Source organism: Hylobates moloch, unplaced genomic scaffold, assembly GCF_009828535.3.
Source record: "Hylobates moloch isolate HMO894 unplaced genomic scaffold, HMol_V3 SCAFFOLD_2, whole genome shotgun sequence".
Taxonomy (NCBI): domain Eukaryota; kingdom Metazoa; phylum Chordata; class Mammalia; order Primates; family Hylobatidae; genus Hylobates; species Hylobates moloch.
In genome coordinates this window covers 161,203,475-161,216,157 of record NW_026652277.1, presented here as the reverse complement: position 1 = coordinate 161,216,157, position 12,683 = coordinate 161,203,475, and the positions used below count along the sequence as shown (strand labels likewise).

Below are 12,683 nucleotides of genomic sequence, written 5' to 3'. Positions count from 1 at the left end.
CCGAGTACCTGGAACTACAGGTGTGTGCCACCATGCCCAGCTTAATTTTTTGTATTTTTAGTAGAGACGCGGTTTCACCATGTTCGCCAGGATGGTCTCGATCTCCTGACCTCGTGATCCACCCACCTCGGCCTCTCAAAGTGCTGGGATTACAGGCTTGAGCCCCCGGGTTTCTTCTCTTGATAAAAAGCCTGTAGTGCCCTGTCTCCCACGTAACTGGTTTACATACTTTTGAACTACTCTCTGCATTTGGGTCATTGGAACACTTTACTGCTGATTTTTTCATTTGTTTCTTCCCTTCTTGTTGCTTTTTTTTAAAAAAAGAATTGTGGTAAAAAATACTTAAAATAAAATTTACTACATCAACCATTTTTATGTGTACAATTTAGTGGCATTACATATATCACCACTGTTTCCAGAACTTTTCATCAACCCAAACAGAAACTCCAAACCTGTTAAACAATAACTCCTTTTCTCCCCTTTCCTCCAGCCCCTAGAAGCTTATACTCTATTTTCTGTCTCTAGGAAGTTGCCTATTCTAGGTAAATCCTCTACATGGAATCATACAATATTTGTCCATCTGTGTCTGGCTTATTTCATTGAGCAGAACGTTTTCAAGCCATGTTGCAGCATATGTTCCTCTTTATGGCTGGATAATACTCATGTACATAAATACCATATTTTGTTAATTCAACTACTCATTACCTTTTAGGAATAACTGTGGATGATCTGTTTCCAATGCCTTACATATGTTCTTTAATGTGCTTTTTTCTTTCACAATGAGACTCTGTGGCATGAGTTGTATATACATAAATTTTAAGGAAGGATTATTACCCTTGAAACTCAGAGTCACACGGGAGAGGCAGTCACGTGATATAGTTTGGCTATTTGTCCCCACCCAAATCTCATGTTAAATTGTAATCCCCAGTGCTGGAGGTGGGGCCTGGTGGGAGGTGTTTGTGTCATGGGAGCAGATTCCTCATGGCTTGGTGCTGTCTTTGCAATAGTGAGTGAGTTCTCGTGAGACCTGGTCACTTAAAAGTAAGTGGCACCTCCAACCCAATCTCTGGCTCTCTTGCCCCTGCTCTGGCCATGTGACGGGCCTGCTTCCCCTTTGCTTTCCAGCCTCATTGTAAGCTTCCTGAGGTCTGGGGAGGCCAAGCAGATGCCAGCACCATGCTTCCTGTACAGCCTGCAGAACTGTGAGCCAATTAAACCTCTTTTCTTTCTAAATTACCCAGTCTCAGGTATTTATTTATAACAGTGCAAGAATGGCCTAATACATCAAGTAAACAGATTATTCCAACACAACAGAGAGTGCTGTGACAAGGCTGTGAGGTCACAAAGGGAAGAACAAGGAACTCTGGCTGGCGGCAGAGACTTTTCAGTGAAGCAACAACATCTGACTAGGGTTTTGAAGAATGATCAGAAGCTCTGTGTCAGATGAAGAAGAGACAGGAGGCCCTCCAAGCATAGGAACCACTCATGTCAAGACATGGGGCAAAAAGAGAGGACGTATTTGGAGAACAGAGAGTAACTGAAGGCTATCATTCAATCAGTGATAGTCTTCATGGAGGTTAATATCAAACGCAACCTGAATTCCCTCAGACTTCATGAGCTGGCGGTGAAGGGTGAGATCATACAAGCAGTAATAACCCAGCTCTCCCTGGCTCACTGCCTTACTTACTGGCCTTCTGGTACCCAGCAAAGCTGTGGAGGGAGAGGAACTTGTTCCAGCCAAGGGTAGCAGCTTGGGTGCACAGATGAGAGGGCATATAAGGACTTTATTTTGGGAAATAGTGAGGAACTCTGGGGGATTGGGATATAAAATGCAAAGCAGAGGTGTGTGTGTGTGTGTGTGTGTGTGTGTGTGTGTGTGTTAGGTATGAAGAGTTGGAGGAGGGTAATTCAAGAGTTCACAGGAGTTCTAGGCTGTGAATGAATGAATTTGGAAGTCTCCATTCCTGTCCTTCCACTCCCCTCAAATGTCCTTGCATTCAAGGTCACGTGGTAACTTGACTCCTCTCACCACTACTCCTGTGGGAATGCAGAGGCCAGGCCAGAGCCTGTGGGTGCTTCCTTCCCCAGAGACTTCACTATGCCCAGCTCCAGGGAGGACTGACTGGAGGAGGGGACCAGGCATCTCCCCTGCACTCTGGGCTCACAGCAACCGTGTATACCAGCCCGTATTAACCTTGCAACTCCTTCCTCCAAAAGGCTGAGACTTCAACCACGGGACCTGGGTGGTGATCACCACAAAATTTCTTCCTGAAAGTTCTTCTCCAACAACTTCTCACATTCAGTTATTCATTCAACAAACATTGAGCAACAACCTAATCTTCTGGGCTCTGGAGACTGAGTTAAAAAGGAGACAGCGGGCCCCTGCCCCAGCTTCCCGACAGGTCACCACATCTTGAGTGCTAAGACTGTCATCACAGGGTGAGGAGGGGAACTGAGCTCAGAGGGGTAGAACCTCCTGAAAGGGCAGAACAGTTCAAGCATCCCGCCAAGGTCAGAAGGTCAGTGCCTACTGCATCTTCCTCTCCTTCAATCCCTGCTTGTGTTTGAGGTGTGTGGGGCCTGGCCCAGGCTGGCAGCCAGTGAAGCCTATCTGGTCCTAAGACTATCAGCCCAGCCCAGCAGCCAGCTTCAGGAGTCGGGCCAGTTTATTACTTAAAGCCCCCCAGAGTCCTTGCTGGTTCTAAGCCTAGAACTCCTGTCAACTCTTGAATTACCCCTCCTCCAACTCTTCATACCTAACACACACACACACACACACACACACACACACACACACACACCCCTCTGCTTTGCATTTTATATCCCAGTCCCCCAGAGTTCCTCACTATTTCCCAAAATAAAGTCCTTATATGCCCTCTCATCTGTGCACCCAAGCTGCTACCCTTGGCTGGAACAAGTTCTTCTCCCTCCCCAGCGAGCACCTACTTGATCCTTCATGACAGCTAAGGTATCCAATACCTCCTCCTGGTAACCTCTCTTGGCAATCCCAGTCTAGGTCAGTCTACCTCCTACTATAGCCCATATTACATTATGTTGAAATGTAACCTAAATGAACTAGTCAAAGGTCTGTTTACACCAAAATAAGCACCCAGACACAGCAACTAATGGTATCTTACTCATTGCTGTCCACATAGTAGAGTCTCATTCAGAGCTGATTAAATAATGAGTGGGTAAATGGTAGAATCAAAGTGGAAGAGCTCAAGACAGTTGCCACAAACTGGCTGGGTTTCTTGTCATTTTTAACTTGCTACCGGTAAGTCACATGGCTTATGGATGAATTAGACTAATTTAAAGATACAGAATCAAATACTTGGTTCAGTTTCTAATCAATGAATTGACTGATTAGATCAATCCATTGCAACTGCAGGGCTCTTTTTGTAAAGACAGAAATTCTACAACACACTTTTCTTCAAAATCCTCTCTGTGAGTACTGAGTTATTTAAGGACAGATTTTAATTTTTAAAACCTAGTGAATTATATTTTCATAAATAATGCCATAAAATTATTACTAAAAATATTTAAAGAACACCAAGTATCTGTTTTCCCGAAACAACTCCCAAATGTGCAAGAAATTTCCAACTTACATTTTCATAACAATCCTCATAATCCCCATTCTTAATTTTTGTTTTAGTATTGAAAAATAGGCCGGGCGCAGTGGCTCACGCCTGTAATCCCAGCACTTTGGGAGGCCGAGGCGGGTGGATCACGACGTCAGGAGATCGAGACCATCCTGGTTAACACGGTGAAACCCCGTCTCTACTAAAAATACAAAAAATTAGCCAGGCGCAGTGGCGGGCGCCTGTAGTCCCAGCTACCCGGGAGGCTGAGGCAGGAGAATGGCGTGATCCCGGGAGGCGGAGCTTGCAGTGAGCCGAGATTGCGCCACTGCACTCCAGTCTGGGCGAAAGAGCGAGACTCCGTCTCAAAAAAAAAAAAAGAAAAAGAAAAATAACAGCTGGGCATGGTGGCTCACACCTGTAATCCTAGCCCTTTGGGAGGCCGAGGCAGGTAGATTACCTGAGGTTGGATTTCAAGACCAGCCTGATCAACATGGAGAAACCCTGTCTCTACTAAAAATACAAAAATTAGCTAGGTGTGATGGTGCATGCCTGTAGCCCCAGCTACTTGGGAGGCTGAGGCAGGAGAATCAATTGAACCCGGGAGGCAAAGGTTGCAGTGAGCTGAGATCGCACCATTGCACTCCAGCCTGGGCAACAAGAGCAAAACTCTGTCTCAAAAAAAAAAAAAAAAAAAAAAGAAAGAAAAGAAAAGAAAAATCACTGGTATTTTTATTGATATTTCTAGTATTAGAAAATAACTGGCATACTTAACAATCTTTGTTACATGGCAGAGTAAGAGAGGGAAGAGGAGAAGGGGTTATCTTACATGCTCATGAATGAATTATATTCAATTCCTTCCTTCATTGTCTCTTTCCACTTCAGATCCAGAAAGAATTAGGAGTGGAAGTAGGAGGGAGGGATGTCAGGATAGGGTTACCATTGATATATGTAGCATCACAAACTAATAAATAACTCATGAATCCTCTGCTTCTTCCTCTCCTTCCTTTCTCCTGATATTTCCTCAGTAGGATCAGTGACGATTTTGAAACAGCTTGGTCTCACATCACATTCAGGGGATTCTGCCTCTGAATTCTTAATAGCCTGAGAGATGCAGTTGGGGCTGACCTGCTTGATCATATGCAAATTAAAAGCAGATGTCAGTAATGAGAACATTCCAGCCAAAATTCAAAGCTACCCCAAAGGAGCGGAGCATGAAGGCACTTGCTCTATTGGACGAGTCATCTATATATTATAGCAGGGGAAAGCCTTGATCTCATTCCAGGAAATCTTCACAGCCATTGAAGATGAGGTGGTTTCTTATTGGGTACAGCCCAACCACATGGGTAGCAGAAGCCAAAGATGGGCCAAGGGGGCTAAAAGCTACCATATCTGCTTCTGATTGCCAAGTGTCTGGAGAGACCCTTTCAATGGACGTGTAACAGATCTGCCCAGGGAGTGGGGATGGGAGAGGCCTAAGCCATACCCACGCATTCCAGCTGGTCAATCATCAGGGAGGTGTTTAGGGGCCCTCGAGCTACCTAATCACCATTACTGGTCCACTGTTTGCAGCAAGGTCCTGAAATCCTCCTCAGAGGTCTACAAATCCTAGTGTGCCTGTACTCAAAGGCCAGTTGGGAAACAAAGGGCATGAGCTCGACTTTTACGTAAAACGATCTCTACCTCCTCACATTGGAAAAACGCATGAATGTATCTTACCACTACAGAAGTCATTTGCACACACTCCTTACCTTTCTCTACCCAGAATATTACTAAAGAAAATGACAAAGGAGACAGGAATAAGTGAAATAGGGAGCTTTCTGGTCTCCCCACCATGTAGCCTAAAAAATGAAAATGGACACGGAAACATTTAATTTCATCCTTATAACAGATCTGACACTCAATTTTTTTAAAAACCTAGTAGTTTTACTACATATGAATTTAGAAATTTAATATTTCTGATGCAAATAGGACATGTTTACACAGTAAAGGGAAAGAGGTAGGTGAAAGGAAGAGCTGAAGATTTTGAAGCAAAAAAGTAGACATCTTTTTTCTCCTATCATATTTTTACATGTAAATAGAGGGAGACTCTTTCTTAAAACACGACCACAGTATTATTTCACACCTAAGAAGGAACATTAATTCCTTAATATCACCAAACATATCCAGGATAACTTTTTTTTCTTACACTTTGAATAAGAATTCAAAGTCCATATATTTTGATTGTGCAGTGTTTCTTATAAATCTCTTTCCATCTATAGGTGCTGGATCCAGGGCAAAAATGAAGACATGTGGGACCTTAGGTGACAAGGAAGAAGCTCCCAGGCAGCAGGTGGGATGGACCCAAGGAGAATGTCAGAGAGAAAGAGTTCAGTTTGGTGTCTCCTGAAGCAGGTGAGGTACACCTGGAGATGAAGGATCCCATCCATCCTTCAAGGGTATTGCTGAGGCAGGAATGAGAAAACAAAACAAAGCAAAAGGGGAAAAAAAGCACAATTCTCATGGAAGGTGGTTCCAGCTTATTCCATAGAACCCTGGCCTAACTTTACCTTCAAGAACGTGACCTGACTTCGCTTCCCACTGACAAGGTGTCACCTTTTACATTTCTATTGGGGTTCAGGCAAAAGAAACAACATGCCTGTGTTTCAAAGGTGGCAGCATGCTGACAAAGGAGGGTGGAGTACGCGAGGAACTGGTGCCTCCAGGACTCACGATAAGACCTTACGGAGAAAGAAGTCAGCCAAGGGAAAACAACCGGAGTGTGGAAGAGTCTGTAAGAGCTGGACCAGGTCCACATGGTCCGGTCAGTTCTCCAAACTGTGCGGTGAGGGTGAGCCATCTCAGCAGGAAGGTATACCTCCCTGCCCATGCCACCTCCAACACTTCCAGACCTTCTCTTCCCTCCTTCCCCAATCCCACCCAAAGCTCCAGTTCCAGCAAATGTGGGAGTGCAACGAATGGGGTTATGGCAGCAGCCCTGAACTTGGACTCAGAAGACTTGGCTTTAAATTCTGCCTCTGCACTTAATGGCTGTATGACCCAAGATGATTTACCTCCCTCTCCACTTTCCCCATCTGTGAAATGGGGTAAATAAGAGTCCCACTGGATTCAAAAGGTTATGAGGATGAAATATGGTTGAGAGATGAGAATCCTTTTAAACTTCTCTGCAATACTAGTGATGATGATGATTAAAGTAACTTACTTGCAAAATAATGTGAATGGCCATTACCTGGCCTTTAACCCTTCAGGAAGTGTTTATTCTTTAAAGGGAAAAGTTTGTCAAACCAAGTGAATCCTCTTGCTGAACCACATGGAGAACATATTTTGGAGAGAGATGGTAGGCCAGCTCCTGTGGCCCTCTCTAACTGAGGCTGGGGCTAGGGAGGGAGGCCCTTTCATTCTGGCCTCATTTTTGTTTCAAAAGGAAATGTGGTCTCTCTGAGGGAGGAGGACAGACAGGCAGTATATCTTCTCACATCTTTGTGCATCATTTTTATTAGTTCCTGGCCCATATTTTTAAAAAGAATATTTACTCTTAAATGACACACTTTAAAAGTATGCTTTTCTGAATGGCAGCAATTGGACCCCATGGTGTGGCCAGTGCGTTGAGTCTGAAAATTCTATGGTGACGCATCGCTGTGGTCCTGTGGTGATGTACGTCTTCCTTCTCCTCTAGTTAGCACCCTGTGAGCTGAGAGGTTCAAATCTGATAGCAGCTGAAAGCTTCAAACCTAGAGTCCTCCAAGCTGGGAAGCTGAATTGCTGCTCTAGGGCTGCATTTAGATTGATTTTTTGAATGCTGTCACTGCAGAGGAGCTAGTCAACTTTTCTCAAAATATTTTTTTCTCATCTTTGTCACTTTCCTCTCTCTAGTTTGACATACAGAGTTATAAATGTACTTTCTGGTTTTGTTATATGCCTCGATTTTTATTTTTGATGATTCTATCAAGCTGGCTGCCTTCAATGTTTTCTCCATTTAGTAAAATGCACTACTTTCTGTATTCCTCGCCTCCCTCCACCAGATATTCACTCTCCTGGCCCACGCCTTGTGCCTGGCACGCAGGAGCATTGGAGATGCCCCACACCTAAAGTCCATACCTTAATGTCTTGAAATAAATAAATGAATTTAAGGAAGAAAGTCTGAAATAAACTGGGGCCGAATTACACAGTGGCTGGTATCACAAAATTCTAATCAAAGCTAGGGACTTTAGTAACGATCCCTGCCTGAAGTCCTAAAAGCATGTTCCTTTGTTAATTTCTTAACCATCATGAGTTTTCACTGTCCCTTCTGCCACTACCTTCAGTGTAACACTACAAATAGATCAATTACTAAGAGTAAAAGGTTTGGTCTCTTTTCTTTTTGTTCTTTTCTGTTTCTTTTTAAAAAAATTGTGAAATAGCAAATTTAAAAGGATCATTTTTTTAAACAACAATTTTTTTTAAAAAAAAAAAAAGCTAAATGTTAAAGTGCCCTAAATTCTTTTGTGTCAGTGATTATATTGTATGTCAAGAAACCATCCTGAGGTGATAATTAGATTTTATCTGCAAATGGAGGTGGGAGGATGAGAGTAGGTGGTAGCGTCAACATTTCACCAAAACAATAAGACGATTCACACGATGAGGTAGGAAAACTATTACTCAAACAGGTGCCTGGGGCTACTGTGTGATTAAGGGAATTTTGACACTATAATCATCTAGGGTGGGGGTATATTTTATTTGCCTATAACCAGACATTTAGGAAGGCAAACTGGAGCAAGAGGAAAAGCAGGAAAAAATAGACTGATAACCAAAATGTAAAATATCTCTGTGTTGATCATCATGGAAGTGAATAAAACAGGCCACAAAGACCCCTTTTTTTCCCACAGAACTTTTCAACAGATGGTTATACTAGTTGTTTCAGAATTAATACCAAGGACTGAGGGTTGGAGGCATGCAACTTAGAAGCAGTGCTGGTGTGAAAGTGATCAGGTTTTTGGCTCCAAGTAACACCTCCCAATTTGTACAGCAACCACAATAGAAATGTGCTTCAGGCAAGGTGGCGTCCTACATTTTAACTTACCCCCAAGAAAATATCCTGAATTTCACAGGTGTTCTCAGTAATATGACCTGATTGAAAATAGCTTCTCTTCTGTATTTTTCCCCAGGTTAAAATTAAGCTCGGCAGGCTTGATGTAAATGTGCAGACAAAGCAAAGCAGGAAGCCTCCCACACTAAAAAGGGAAGATAAGAATCACAGAAGCCGGGATGGTTTTTATTGAAGGGCATTTCAAAGCAAATACAGACATCTACAGCATATTTGTAAATCCTCCATATGTGTATGGAAACACACACTTTCACACATCAAAACTGGATTTGTTCCTGAGTAACAAAACGTCCTAAGAACAAAACGAAAGCAAACCGAATAGCAGAAAAATACTTCCAACGTATACCACAAAGATTATTTATCAACTCAACACACGAAGAGTTAAGAAAATAATGCAACAGGAACAAAGGGCAAAGGATATGTACAGGGAAGACCACAGAGAAAGAAAATGCAAATGGCTAATAATATAAAATATTTCCTAGGTTCAATAGTAACCAGCGAAAGACAAAATTACACTTTTGACCTCTTAGACTGGCAGTGACAAAGATTATTTCAGTGACCAAGCTTTAGTCAGGCTCCTGGATCTTCTAGGCCCATTTGGGCACTTCCTCATAAAATAGAGTTTTAACAAAAGCCCTGCTAAATTGGTTTACCAAGAACTCCCACCCTCAATCGAGTTCCTTAGCCTTTCACCTTTCCTCAGGTGAGAGCTGATCATCCTGGTCTGTCTTCAGCAAGAGTGCCCTAACCCCGATGTTTCCTCTTAGTAATTTTCCATCCACTGACACCCACTTATAATTTATAGCCAAGGAGCAAGATACACTGCTCCTTGGCTATAAATTATTTTCCGTGTTATATTCAGAGTTGAGCCCAATCCCTCTCCCTGACTACAAAATCTGATAGCAGTGGTCCCTATACCTATTGCGATGGTCCCAAATAAAACCTGCCTTACTGTGCTTTAACAAATGTCATTGAATAACTTTTTAACAGCAAACTGTTGGAGGTAAAGACATTTTTAAATGTCTTCAATTAGTTTAGCTACTTCCATGTAATGTTAGAATCTCCATCAATTGGCTAGTTACTGTCCCTTCCTGAGAAGAAGCAGACACCATAGCCCTGCATACGTAGATTCACTAAGTTGATATTGATATGAATGAAATAGTTATCTCCCAAACTTTGCTTTCTACGTTTGTATCAAAAAACATGATGCCCCTCTGCCCAGCACCCCTCGCCGCCACTGGATCCCCAGTCTCACTCGGAGAAATTGTCAACGTCATTGCGATGGTCTACAGGGGCCCAACCCGGGATTCTTTTCTGTTCCTTGGGGCCTTTGCCTTTGCTCTTCTGTCTGCCTGGAAGCATCACCCCTTAACTTCTTTTAGGCTTTTCTTCAAATGCCACCTTCTCAGTGGGGTCTGCCTTGGATGCCATACTTAAAGTTGCAATCTGCACACCTTCACCCTAGCACGACCTATACCCTTCCTCTGCTTTGTAATCACCATCTAATATTGTTTATTTAGTGTGTGTATTGTCTCTCTCTCCCAGCAAAGACTCTTTTCTTGATCAAACTCTAGTCAGCTCCCTTGAGCCCTCTTCTCAACTAGGCCTCAACCTCAGCCTGTAGAGACTGGAATAAAACACCAATACAGTTTCTAACAGCTCAAGGCCGCGTCTCTAGAATGACCTTAACTCCCCTTAAAGTGCCTGTCTGAGAAAACTCAAAACTGTCAAAATAATTTACTGTTCATCTAACATCCGAAGATGGGGCTCCTGTCTCCAGCCTGTGTGGGAGGGTGGGAGCCTGACTTCCACAAACACCAGTTAACAAACCCAGATGCGTTTACATGCACCAACTCCCCTCTTCCTGCTTTGTATGATATTTTTACTTCCGTGAATTTACTGAACCTCTGCTCACCTCCCTCTATACTCCTTCATTCTCTCTTTAAAATGCACAGTCACTTCTGTACAAATTGAAGTTGTTCAGTTCACACTGGGTAGTTCTCTACAGCAATAGTCTATCACTCATTAAAATCTCTCCTTGCCACTTTAGTTTCCAGCTTTATCTTTGACAACCTCACTATAATGCAGTCTCTATGAACTGGATTTTTGTTTTCTCGCTGGCGCATAATAGAGACTCAGTAAATACTTGCCGAACCTTGTTGATGGGTCAACAGTGGTGCGTGGGTTTTAGCCCCTCAGCCACACTTCTGGGCTGGGATAAGCATGTTTAAGCATCTGGATGAAACATCATTGCTCATTTCACTCCTTAAATACCTGGCAAGTGACAGGCGGCTGGACATCAGAGATCATGCCAGTTTTCCTAAAGGTTTCTTCAACGTGTTTTTTGCTTTGTTCGGTTGGTTGGTTAGTTTTTTGCTTTTTTTTTTTTTTTCTTTTTGAGATGGAGTCTCGCTCAGTTGCCGAGGCTGGAGTGCAGTGGCACGATCTTGGCTCACTGCAACCTCTGCAGTTCTCTGGCCTCAACCTCCTGAGTACCTGGGACTACCCACCACCATGCCCGGCTCATTTTTGTATTTTTAGTAGAGACAGGGTTTCACCATGTTGGCCAGGCTGGTCTCAAACTCCTGACCTCAAGTGATCCACCTGCCTCGGCCTTCCAAAGTGCTGGGATTATAGGTATGAGCCACCGCATCCGGCCTTCAATTTGTTTTTAATTCTGATAGAGCACCATCTACTACATGCTTAATATTACCCATAAACAGACATGTCTGAGCACAGAAGATCATGTTAATGAAAGATTATCGAAAGGTACTGGGTGAAGAGTACTTGCTTCACAGGAAATTTTCTTGTTGGTTGTTGTTATTTCCCTGCTTCCCTGCCCTTTATTTCCATTTGTGGTTTTGCTCCTTAAACTTCCCTTCAACTCCAACTCCCTTAGTGACTCTCTGGGTTTTCATTCTTAGAACTTCATCAAAAATGCTTTGGCTGTGAATTCCAGTGACTTCCTTCAGATGCAATCTGAAGATGTCCTTTCAGTTTTTATTCTTTAGGTTCTCTTAGGTGAGCTGGGGGCCATTAACCTCCCTCACTACACTCTTTCTTCCCTAGTCTTCTAATTATTTTTTCCAGCTGTGGCTTCTCACTATTTTCAGGTGACTACAAATACTCCCAAGTATAATCAGTCGCTTTCCAACAAATGCCTTATAAACAACTACTATGGATGAGGCACCATTGAGATTACAAAAGTCTACTACTCAAAGTGAACTCGAAGAGAGGGAGACAGTCTATACTCATGTGAAAAGTTAAAGTTTATTGCATAGTGCTTGCTGAACAAATTATTAAGCAAGCACTATGCAGTAAACTTTAACTTTTCATGTGAACAAAGCCATGTAGGAAAATTCCGGTGATACCAAGGCAATAATAAATGGTCACATTATTAATCCAACCAGCAAGTCAAAGTTCTCCATTTAGAGCTTAGCCTCCCCCATTATTATATTTCTCTCTTCTACAGGGCATTTTCAATGGGTATTATAATATCAACCACAGATAACAAAATTAACATATCTTCTTATTGCAGCCTCAACCCTATTTTCCAACATCTTGATAATTATCATTGCCACCACTGACACTCTGATACTAAGGTGTATCTCAGCATCTTTAGTATCCCTAGAAGGAGGTCCCTATGTTCAATCCATGGAGGCAATAGTTCCCAAGGTCTCCATTCCTTCCTGTTCCTATCATCACAGCCCTGGTCTGGGTGTCGAGAAACCCAGCTCATCTTGCTCAGCCTTACCTTTTTCTAGTCTACAAAAGGCACAAGAGACACTGAGAAATTAAGAATTAAAAATGCTTCACAATTGTAAAACTTTTCAAAAGTCCACAGTAATCCACACTTATCTGAGGTTTTACTTTCCACAGTGAAGTAAGGTATTTTAAGAGAGAACACATTCACATACTTTTTACATTACAATTATTAGTTATTGTTGTCCTTACTGTACCTAATTTTAAAATTAAACTCTATCATAGGTATGTATGAATAGAAAAAAATATAGTGTATACAT

The 12,683-nt window shown here is 42.6% G+C and overlaps 1 protein-coding gene across 6 annotated transcripts in view; it reads right to left on the bottom strand.

Moving 5' to 3' along the window:
- Positions 1–12,683, bottom strand: part of PHACTR2 (phosphatase and actin regulator 2) — a 294,797-nt gene that overhangs the window by 267,513 nt on the left and 14,601 nt on the right. The window lies entirely within an intron of this gene.